Source organism: Odocoileus virginianus, chromosome 25, assembly GCF_023699985.2.
Source record: "Odocoileus virginianus isolate 20LAN1187 ecotype Illinois chromosome 25, Ovbor_1.2, whole genome shotgun sequence".
NCBI lineage: Eukaryota > Metazoa > Chordata > Mammalia > Artiodactyla > Cervidae > Odocoileus > Odocoileus virginianus.
Genome location: NC_069698.1, coordinates 35,794,690 through 35,807,146, shown reverse-complemented (window position 1 = coordinate 35,807,146; position 12,457 = coordinate 35,794,690). Strand labels below are relative to the sequence as shown.

Here is a 12,457-nt window from a genome sequence, read left to right as displayed (position 1 = left end):
GAGAGTGGACATATGTACATGTATAACTGAATTGTTTTCATTCACCGATCCTCTGGGAAAATATAGTTTTCTCAATGAGTTATAGCTTCACGGTCATTTAACATTCAGTGATATTTTAGAAAGCATCTAGATTATAGATTTTTTCTCTATTAAAATGCCCAATTAATCTGTATCTTAATCTAAAGCCAAGTGCTTAACTAATAGAAAGCGCTTTTAAATGTTGACAGCTTTTCTCTCTTTGACTTTTCTCCTTCCTCTTCCAGATTTCCTCTTCTTTTCTTTTTTCCTCTTTCCAGAAGATACCATGTGAGCAAACAGTTGATATGAAGATTCACCTGTCATGAATGGAAACAGTTGAGTGGAAGTAACTGTTTGGTAGGAAAGTTACAAAAGTTGTCATTAAAATTAAAATGTAGACAAAAGGGGGAATTCCCAGATAGCACAGTGATAAAGAATCCACCCGCAGGAGACACTGGTTCGATCCTTAGGTCAAGAAGATCTCCTGAAGAAGGAAATGTTCAGTATTCTGAATACTCTCCAGTATTCTTGCCTGGAAAATTCCATGGACAGAGGAGCCTGGTGGGCTATAGTCCATTGAGTAGCAAAGAGTCAGACACGACTGAGCGAGCACAGGGGAAGGCGGAAAGCCCAAAGCCAGTGCACAGAAGAATTTGATGACCAAGTTGATGAGATTAAACCTTATCCTCCAAGAAACAGGAAATCAGTGAAAATGTCTATGAGTGAATGCTGGGGGAAAGTTTTGGTGGATTCATATGATATTTCAGGAAAATCACTCCAAAAGAAAGGGTGATAGATGAAAACCAGTGTAAACAATTAGGAGATAAGCATGGCATTAACTTGTTTTCATTGTCATAAACATGACAATCTCATGGTATTAGCATACAGTTATAACTTTATAGTGAAGGAAAAGTGAGAAGTCCAGTCCTATGTAGATAGTGGCAAAGCAAATGGTGTGGAAAAGATGAATGCATGAGATTTCTCAGGAGAGACTGTACTTACTTTGTAATTGATACTTTAGGGAGAGAAGTAAGAAAATCAAGGAGAATTTTAAAGGTCTCTGTTTTTTGACCAATTTTATTGGTAGAATTACTATATTATTACTTTAAAAAATCTAAACACAAGCTTGTTTGTATTTAGAGCATAACTTGATACGTAATGTTTCCAGTGTAAGACAACTAATGTCAAAAATAAAAAGTCTTAAATTGATATAATGATTCTAAATAAGACTAGAACACAATACTAAGATAAACAGCAACTGAATAAAGATATGGTATTGACAAAAAGGAATAAAAGAAATCTAAACAGATTTGTGCAAGCTGCAATCAACCTATGGTATTATTACTGAATATTCAAATAAGCAAGTTTGAGATATGAAGGTATTAAAGCCTCACGTGATACATGAAACAAGAAAATAATGGCCTCCACAGAAACATTTATTTTAAAAAGAGCAATACTACTTTTTCATATTTGTGTGGATTGTTATTGGGTAGATAATGTATAACTAGAAGTTATATGAACTATTTATGCTGTTCATTAACTCATTGTGTAGAAGCAGTGAGCTCTTATTTCTATATTGGTTATAAGTGAAGTGATGAATCCATGCAAATATAGAGTCACCCTAGAAAACAATGCATCCCTGGTGAACCAAGGTCTACGATACATATTCAGCCTAAGAGCCTGCATACATTTTCCATGCTACACAAACATATTGATTTTTTAGCTTAGCAGACTCTGCCAATACAGAGCTAAATAAAACAACTCAAAAGTTGTGTCTTTGAACACTTGTACTAATTAAATAGTGCACAGAAATTATATGAAGATATAGTTTTGAAGACCACACAAAGATGTACATTGGTCTCAAAGGAAATTTTTATAAATTGTGTCACTTTAAAACACAAGTTACCCTATTACTATACTTGAAGTTATGTCAGTTGGATTTCCCTAATACCTCAGTTGGCGAAGAATCTGCCTGCAATGCAGGAGACCCAGGTTCAATCCCTGGGTTAGGGAGATAACTTGGAGAAGGAAATGGCAACCCACTCCAGTGTTCTTTCCTGGAGAACCCCATGGACAGAGGAGCCTGGCAGGCTACAGTCCATGGGGTTGCAAGAGTTGGACACAACTTAGCGACTAAACCACCACCATCATGTCTATTGAAATAATATGAATTGAGTAGTTTTAGCAGTTAATGAGATTCTATACATACCATCATTTCATTGAATCATAAACTGTGTCCCTTATTACTTTAACAGTGTCCTGTTTAATGCCATGCACACAAACCAGCACTTCACTCTGTTAACCAAGATTGATTCTATTAATATTTATCTAGTTAATGACAGATATGTTAGAAACCATTTCAGTAGTCAAAGCAGAAAAAAAAGAAAAAACAACAGAATATCAGTGTGTAAAGTGAAGGAAGTATGATGCAAGTTGTTGGTTAAGCCACAAAGAAAATGCTGAGATGCCACACAAGGAAGGTATTGCAACTCAGAAATTATCATAGCAGGAAGTTTCCACTCCCATGAACTGCGAAAGCTTGAAGATGGAGACCGGAGAGACAGGACAGTGATGCTGGAGCCCTGAGGCCAACATCCCATGACAGAGGCTGGAATCCGGTGAGTTTATCTGGCTGCAGTGGACTTGAAGGAGATACTGCCTCTGCCAGAAAATGATTCCTGAGACAGAGTAGGAGGGAAAGAAAGAGCCTGGCTGCTCTGGGAGCCTTGCTAGCCAATCTTCAGCCAGTTCTTGCCGGAGGCAGAACCCAGAGGAAAGTCAACTGCCTTGAGAGAGTGGGAAAGAAAACTTCTGAAGTTCATGATCCCAAAACACAGACCAGAGGAGCTGAAGTGCAAAGGGCATAATAAGGGGGCAAACAGGTCCTTAGATTAACTGAAATTACAAGACTTTGCAGGTGGTGCTAGTGGTGAAGAACCCACCTGCCAATACAGGAAACATAAGAGAGATGGATTCAGTCCCTGGGTTGGGCAGACCCCCTGGAGGAGGGCATAGCAACCCACTCCATTATTTTTGTCTGGGGAATCCCATGGACAAAGAAGCCTGGCAGGCTGCACTCCATAGGGTCGTGGAGTTGAACAGGACTGAAACAATTTAGTATGCAAGCACAGGGAAATCTGCTTGTTTGAATTCTGACAAATCTGCTGTCCATTAATTAAATATTGTGCAATAAAATTATCTAAAATGTTGACCAATGATGCAAGTCCTACTCTTAGTGCAGAAGGAAGACTCCAGAAGAATGATTAGAAAATTGTGTGTTGTGAATAGCATGAATTGACCTCAAATCTTAGGATGATACATATTCTTTGAAGCATTTGGCTAAAAGAAAAAAAATGTGCTTTGCTAAAATTAATAAAATATCACTTATCAGATCACAAATACAGAATATTTACTTAAACTGTTTGATCTCATTTTAATTTTAACTTTTCAAGGGTCCTGAAATAGGAGAAAGACTACTTGTTGTGGACTAGAGCCTTCAGAACAGGATTTGTTTGCTGATTATGGCATTTGCTGGCTCTGCATCTTCTGGTAAATTAGTTACTTCTCTGAGCTTTATTTCTCTACTGTAAAAATGACTGCTCAGTATAGCTTACAGAAGTATTGAGTTCAATTAAGAAATGGCACCCATTTTAAAAACTACAAGGTATATTAAATTATGAAACATATTTATTATTTTAATCTTTATCAAAATATGAGTATAAAATTTGAACTACATTTAGATATTTATTAAAATTTTAACATACCTATTATTTTCAATTATTTTTGTGAGAAATTCAGCTATAATGTGAAATTAAAAATGAGTCAAGCCAAAACTGACAATGCAAAAAAATTATTTATGAAAAAATAAAAATCTATGGAGCTAGGGGTACTAATGTGTCTTAAGAAGGAATCATTATGTTTAGACTGAGGTGGTTTAAAAATGATGCCCTTAAATCATTTCATGGTAAGTAAATATTTTATAAAATTATATTTGTCTTATTATAATACAGAAACCCATTATATCTAATAGTTTACAAATATCATATATAAAGTCTTTTTACAAAGAATCTATACATATTTTGAGCTCACACTGAAATTTTGTGAGAATATGTCTGTGTGTGAATGTGTGTGTGTGTTGTGTGTTTCCTATAAGAGAGAAATTTGGTTTAGCCTTGATCCAAGATACAGGACATTTTAAATTCATCCAGCATCATTAAAGAAGTATACTTTAAATCAGTTTGATTTTATCAAGGCAATTTATTTTACCCTCATACAAATGCAGGAATGATTTATAATGAGTGTCTTTATCTCATAAAATAACTAAATGAGTTTTCTGCTTTTAAAGTACTTAAATCATAACAGTTCCTCCATTTATGCAACAATTTATGCTTTCAGCAATACAAGCATGATATAAAAATCTGTTATTTTTTGTATCTTTTTTACAAGTGAATTGTTTATAACTTAGTTTAATCTAATTACTCTTTGTTGTGTTTTCTAAAACCAGTTGTGTATTTATCACCAGAAGTCTTATCTATATCACCATTATCGTTAATCACTTGTGAATTACTTAGCTTCTTAAGCATTTTATGGCCTCCATTTCCTTTATTGTCTGGTCTTCCCTTAGAAGTAGCTAAAATCAAGTGTTTTCAATTTAGGGTAGCTTTTTCAGTAAAATATTTCAAAATTCTATCAGTCTTCCCTGTATTTGAGCAAATAATCTTGCATATTTTTCACTGATATAGTCATAGAACAATTTTGTTGACTAAATAGCGATCTTAAATTTAGCAAAAAGAAATCACAAAAATCCAAATGAAGTAGCAAAACTTGAATTTTTTTTTAAATAATTAGAAAAATCTCTTTTGATAACAATTATTTGTGGCTCCTTGGCATGGTGGTGCCTCGGAAATCACATTTTCTTTTTATTTTTGCCTTCCAACAGTGACATGCCTGATAAAATATGAACCAATACCCCATGTCAGAATACAAACACAGTGACATCAGCGAGCTGGGTGCAGGTGCTGGCAGCTATTAGGGGAAAACAGTGGCTGCTCTCTCTGAGTTTAAAGAGAAGATTCTTGAAAAATGACACTACACCAATGTGCAGGCACACTGGTGCATTTTGTGACTCACCCTCCTTCTGTAACTGCAGATCTGTCTTGGCAATAAGTTTCAAAATCTTGCAAGGACACAGATTCTTAGAGCTATAGGGCAGGTATTTAGAGAAAATCATGTTCAAGTTCCTTAAAATAGTGATTTAAAAATATAGAGACACTTGTTCTTTAGCTAATGGGCTACAGATGTGAAGCTGATGTGCCTAAGCTTTGAACACGTGTCAGCATCATCACAGTTACGGGTGTTTGCCGGGAGAGTCTTCCTCTCATCCTGAGAATGGTCCACTCTGTCTACAAACAATTGGTTATCAGGGGTCAGAGTCCTGTCCTTCCAGGTTTTCTGAAGGCTGATAAAGGCCTCTTTCACCAATACTTTAACAGCCCTTCTGTTGGTCATATGTAATTAAGTCCCTGTAATAAATGTATGCTCTTTGAAATAACTAGAACTGTTTCTGTTTTTCTGAAATAAACATAACTTATATACCATAATTTTATTTGAGGCTGTGTCCCACAATTTATTGAGAGCAAGAACTGATAAAAATTTATTCGATCTTTCCATTAGAACATTATTGTGGAAAATACATATTGAAGCAGTGTGAGGCCAAAATATTGGATTTATATACATATATATGAAGCCTTAAAAAGATGCTTTACATGAGAAATATACACAGATTTTCTATATTGTAAATTAACATAAATGTATTATTGATGTTTCACATTATCAAATTATTTGGCTCAATTAAAAATGTATAGTATGCTATCAAACTAATGTATGTGTATATATGCACACACATACACGTATATACTCAATATTTTTGGATAGTTACATGGACCATGATTCTGTCATAAATACTTTTCACTTAATAATTCATTTAATTCTCAAAAAGGTCCTATTGTACATTTTTTATTCATTTTGCATCTAAAGAAACTGAATAGATTAAGTGACATTTATAAATTGCCATTTCAAATGATAGAAATTAAATCTATTCAATTCATCTCCTGAAAAAAATGCTCTTACACACCATTCATACTATCCCTCATAAAGAGTTTGTTTCCAAGTCTAATCATTTAGGAATACAGTCTGAATGATGTTTACTTTATCACAGTTTATGTGAAAAAGGGGGCTTCCCTCATAACTCAGTTGGTAAAGAATCCGCCTGCAAAGTGGGAGACCTAGGTTCGATCCCTGGGTTGGAAAATCCCCTGGAGAAGTGAAAGGCTACCCACTCCAGTATTCTGGCCTGGAGAATTCCATGGACTGTACAGTCCATGGGGTCACAGAGTTGGACATGACTGAGCGACTTTCACTATATGTGATAAAATTAATATTGTTAGTTATAAAATATATTTTTAGATAACCAGCTAAATATATTTTATAATTAACATAAATGTCATAAAATATATTTGAGGGGATTTATTTTATGGTTGTTGGCAAGTAAAATTTTCTAATATTTATATCTGCATAAAATGTGATAAAAATAGGTGTCAGACAGACTTAAAATAGAAAGGTAGCTGTAGCCATTGATAGTAAAAGAGGAGGGGGGGAAGAAGAAAACTTCTCAAGAACAATAAAAATAATAACTATATAATTCTATACAATGTGTGGGAAATTGAGTTGAAATTTTACTTCAAAAAAAGAGTTATTAAATACACTATCTTTTGAAAGTATATATTATATCTGTTCCTGATATATGTTTTGAAAACAGAAATATTGGTCTTAAATAAGAAGTAGGGATTTAGAATGCATAGATCTATAGGTGAATACAAAGTCCACAGCAAATTTTGCTATTTATATTCTTGTTCTCCATGGTACTTGTAGGAGTAAAACAATCAAAATCTGGAAGCTCTGGGGGTAAAAATCTGTAGATTTTCAAGAGGAACGTTTCTTTCACAGTTGAGACATTTTTAAAAGGATCTCATGTTGCATTTGATGGTACCCTTGCTTGATGGCCTGTCTCGACCACAATTAAGCTGCTGCAATCACAGTGGAAAATGGAAGAGAAGAGCAGAAGGAATTGTAAGAATTATCTGCTAGTTGCTTATAAGATTTTTTATAAATTTCACCCAGTACTCTCTCCTTAACCTTCTGTTGATGCTCTGAGTAACACTATAATTCTAACACCTGCTTTTTGCAACAACAAATCCAGGTCTCATATGTCTATAGGGATTATATGGGAAGAAATTTGCTGACAAACTCAGTGGCTATGTTGGTTTCATTATTAATAGCATCATGATATATTATTTAAAGCTTTGCTTACCTAAGACTTGAGTTCACATAACATAGATTTCAAAAAAATTTCTATTTCTCATGATCTTAAAAGACAGAATGAGTGGCTTTCTCATATATTTCCCTATAATGAGGTGCTGCCTTGGGCTAGCCTATTCCAAAAACATTGCCAAGTGAAAGTGATATCATTATTAGGCTAATATTGACTTCTCTAAGTATATATATGTATGTGTGTGTGTGTATATATATATATATATATATGTTGGTCCTTTATTAGACCGGAACCTGGTGGTCCGGAGTCACCGATGAGAAAGTGAAAGAATGAAAGAGGCTAATATTCCCTGGGTTATGCAGCCGGCTTTCGCACTCCAGGGAATCAGCCAGAAATATATATATATATATGGGGGGGGAGAAAGAAAGACATGGGGACCCAAGCTCTGATGGAGCAAAGGTATTTTAATCAACATGATGTGGGCATATATACTGTCTTAGAAGGTAGTTATTCTCACGAAAGATAAAGATTAAAATTCCAGACTTACAAAACATAAGGTGATCCCTATTAAAGAGAGAGAGTTGTAAACAATCACTTTTTACCCTATGGTTCATAAGAAGGAAGAGGTTACTTATCACCATAATGCCCTGGGAAAGGCATGCCTCTCCTCTTAATTCCTGAACATTCAGGAATTAATAAGGACCAGAGGATTCCTGACAGATCCAAAACAGCACACAGGAAACCTCCTGCTAAATGCTTCCTGACATATACACACACATACACACACACACACACACACACACACACACACACACACACATATATATATGAGGAAGAAATGGCAACCCACTCCAGATTTTCTTGATTGGAAAATCCCATGGACAAAGGAGGCTGGTGGGCTACAGTCCATGGAGTTACAGCTAGTTGGACACAAATGAGTGACTGAACACACACGCACACACACACAGACACGTGTGTGTGCGTATATGTATGTGTATGTACATGTATGTATATATGTGTGTGCATGCATATATAAAACCACCACAAATACCAGTGCTAATTTTTGACACATAAATCACAACTAAATTGGCAGTTTTTCCAAATTCTCTGACTTAAAAAATTAGCAATTAGTAAATCTTATGTTTTCAGAACTGAGACTCAATAAAGCAAAAAAAAAAAAAAAAAAAAAAGAAAGCTGCCATTAGTAACTCATAAACGATTCAACACACATTTTTTTTTTCTGGTTCAATGAAAGCTGTACCAAAAAATATGTACAGGTATGTATACATTTTCTCATCTGAACAAAATAAAAGCCAGAGGCATGATGTTATATGTTTGAAAGAATAACACTTCTACATCATCACTTTTTTTTGGAATCACCTTAAACTTTTATGGCTACATTCAAGATAACTTTAAAATATTCATATTGAAATTCATCCTATAAATAAATATATATACTATAAATATGAGTATATATATATTACTTATGTTGTATATATTTATATATACATATATAGAACACAAACACATGTATATATACACACATATTTATATCTATCTGGTTGTTTTAATACAAGTAGTCTATGAATTGAAACATCTAAAACAGAAACTTAACTTGTGAGATATTCTATAAAATATCAATAGGATGTTGACTTGTAAAATACCCTAATTTAATTATATTACTATTTGAGTTAACTTCTGTCAATCATAAAGGAAAACAAGTAGCATGACTCAACAGAAGGAGATTTAAGGGAATAGAAAGAACCAAGAAACTTATCTGAGGTGCAGTTTCTACTATTTTGAATAGCTTTTTCACTCTCCTCTTTCCCCTTTTCAAGAAGCTCTTTACTTCCTCTTTGCTTTCTGCCATAAGGGTGGTATCATCTGCATATCTGAGATTATTAATATTTCTCCCAGCAATCTTGATTCCAGTTTATGATTCACCCAGCCCAGCATTTCACCTGATGTACTCTGCATGTAAGTTAAAAATGCAGCATGACAATATACAGCCTTGATGTACTGCTTTCCCAATTTGGAACCAGTTGATTGTTTCATGTCCAGTTCTACCTATTACTTCTTGACCTGCATTTTAATTTCTCAAGAAGTAGATAAGGTGGTCTGGTATTCCCATCTCTTTAAGAATTTTCCACAGTTTGTTGTGATCCATACAGTCAAAGCCTTTGACTTAGTCAATAAAGCAGAAATAGATGCTTTTCTGAAACTCTCTCACTTTTCCCATGATCTAACAGATGTAGTCAGTTTGATCTCTGATTCCTCTCTTTAAATCCAGGTTGTGCATCTGGAAATTCTTGGTTCACATACTGTTAAAGTCTGGTTTGAAGGATTTTGAGCATTACCTTGCTAGCATGTGAAAGGAGTGCAATTGAGCAGTAGTGTGAACATTCTTTGGCACTGCCTTTCTTTGTGATTGGAATGAAAACTGACCTTTTCCAATCCTGGGGCTACTGCTGAGTTTTCCAAACTTGCTGGCATATTCAGTGCAGCACGTTACCAGCATAATCTTTTATTTGAAATAGTTCAGCTGGAATCCCATCACCTCTACTAGCTTTGTTCCTAGTAATGTTTCCTAAGGCCCAGTTGACTTCACACTCTATGATGTCTGACTCTAGATAAGTGATTACATCATTGTGGTTATCTGGGTCATTAAGAGCTTTTTTTTGTAATTGTTCAAAAATGATTTTTTTTAATATGTCTTATTTGAAAAAGTAGCCTTCCATTTGTAACCAAAGTATTTTAAAAGAGTAACATATAAAAAATTTAAAACATTAAATAGAGGTAAATGGAGATATGTATTATATTGATTATATCAACAAACATACTATAGTCTGGATTGTTTTCCCCAAAATTCGTATCATAAAGCCCTAATATCTAGTGTGATGAGATTTAGAAGAGGGCGTAAGTATAGGGAGCCATAATAGGATTAGTGTTCTTAAAAAGTGGGCAGAAGACCTAAATAGACATTTCTCCAAAGAAGACATATAGATGGCCACAAGGTACATGAAAGATGGTTCAGTTCATTTGCTCAGTCATGTCCGACTCTTTGCGACCCTGTGAATTGCAGCAGGCCAGGCCTCCCTGTCCATCACCAACTCCCAGAGTTTACTCAAACTCATGTCCTTTGAGTCGGTGATGCCATCCAGCCATCTCATCCTCTGTCATCCCCTTCTCCTCCTGCCCCCAAGCCCTCCCAGCATCAGGGTCTTTTCCAATGGGTCAACTCTTCGCATGGTGTGGCCAAAGTGTTGGAGTTTCAGCTTCAGTATTAATCTTTCCAATGAACACGCAGGACTTACCTCCTTTAGGATGGACTGGTTGGATTTCCTTGCAGTGATTTTAGAGCCTCCCCAAAATAAAGTCTCTCACTGTTTCCATTGTTTACCCATCTACAGGTAGACATTTTTTTAAAATTTGCATTGTCCGACCTCATAGGCAAGTCTGCCTATATTTATATCTTGTGTAAATTTGTACCAATTTTTAATATCTCACTATTTTGCATGTTTATTTTTAATTAAAAGTCTTCATATAATTTATATTAATTTATCAAATCAATTTATTTATATTTTGGGAACATTTAGTCATATTTACAAAATTATTTCTCAGTGTATTGACTGAACTGAACTGAAAATCACTGCAGATGGTGACTGCAGCCATGAAATTAAGACACTTGTTCCTTGGAAGAAAAGTTATGACCAACCTAGATAGCATATTAAAAAGCAGAGACATTATTTTGCCAACAAAATTCCATCTAGTCAAAGCTACGGTTTTTCTAGTAGTTATGTATGGATGTGAGAGTTGGACTATAAAGAAAGCTGAACACCGGAGAATTGATGCTTTTGAACTGTGGTGTTGGAGAAGACTCTTGAGAGTCCCTTGGATTGCAAGGAGATCCAACCAGTCCATGCTGGGAAATATGGAGGGCAGGAGGAGAAGGGGATGACAGAGGATGAGATGGTTGGATGGCATCACTGACTCAATCAACATACGTTTCAGCAAGCTCCGAGAGTTGGTGATTGATGGACAGGGAAGCCTGGCTTGCTGTAGTCCATGGAGTCACAAAGATTCAGACATGAATGAGCGACTGAACTGAACGTCCTGTCAATCATTTATCTATTTATCTATCTATCTATCTTTCTATCAGGTTGGGCTCAGTCACTGTTTATTAGTGTGTCGAATAAGTAACACTTCTGGAATAAAATTTGATAATTTTCAGTGTGACTAGGAGATCATGTCATGATTTTCCACTTAAAAATTCAATGATATTTTAGTGCTCACTTCAGCAACACATACACTAAAATTGGAATTACATAGAGAAGATTAGCATGGCCCCTGCACAAGGATGACACGGAAATTCTTCATGTGTTCCATATTTAAAAAAATACAGTGGGATTTTAAAAGTCTTTGCTTCTATTTAGACTTCATTGCACTGTGTATATGTGGGTAGAGGGGTTAGGGGGGAAAAGTGGAGAAGTTCTCCATACATTCTCAAGATTACTTTAATATAATACCAGCTACTTTAGAATATTATCAACCAAGTTATTCATAAAATATTTGCCAAACTCTTTCATTTATGGACTTAATTTAGATCATATGAAGAGGGTGAGAAGGACATTTTGAGCATGCTCACCATGCATGAGCAGTGGTGTATGAGCAAAATCATGGCAAATTGAAGACAGTAATGAGATTTGTCCTGTAAGAAGTCTTACAGATTATATAAGGAGAAAATTGTGAATGGGCAATATCAGTCTCAAATAAGAATAAACTGAGTAATTCTTGTAATAAATTTTCACTGCTATGCCTAAGCAGATGATAAAAATTATAACACCCAGAACTCAAGTAGAATATTTAATTTCCTTATTTAATTTTACAAAAATGGTAACCTTCAGACTGTCACAGTAGAAATATATGCATATGTTCCCAGTATCAAAATAAAAAGTGCATATTAATGTGTGCATTCAAGGGTATGGGCAACTGAACTCTACTCTTAGCACTCATCAGACAGCTCCAGTTACCAATGACACATCCCTTCATCCTGGACCACGGAACTCCTTTGACTAGAATTGGTTCTACTACTTTCATACTGAGTTGGAG

The 12,457-nt window shown here is 35.1% G+C and overlaps 1 non-coding gene across 1 annotated transcript; it reads left to right on the top strand.

The window, feature by feature from the left end:
* Window positions 1-11,633: 11,633 nt before the first annotated feature.
* On the top strand, window positions 11,634-11,740 carry LOC139031146 (U6 spliceosomal RNA). Its single transcript, XR_011483552.1, has one exon. It is a non-coding gene; the product is annotated as a U6 spliceosomal RNA (small nuclear RNA).
* Window positions 11,741-12,457: the final 717 nt, after the last annotated feature.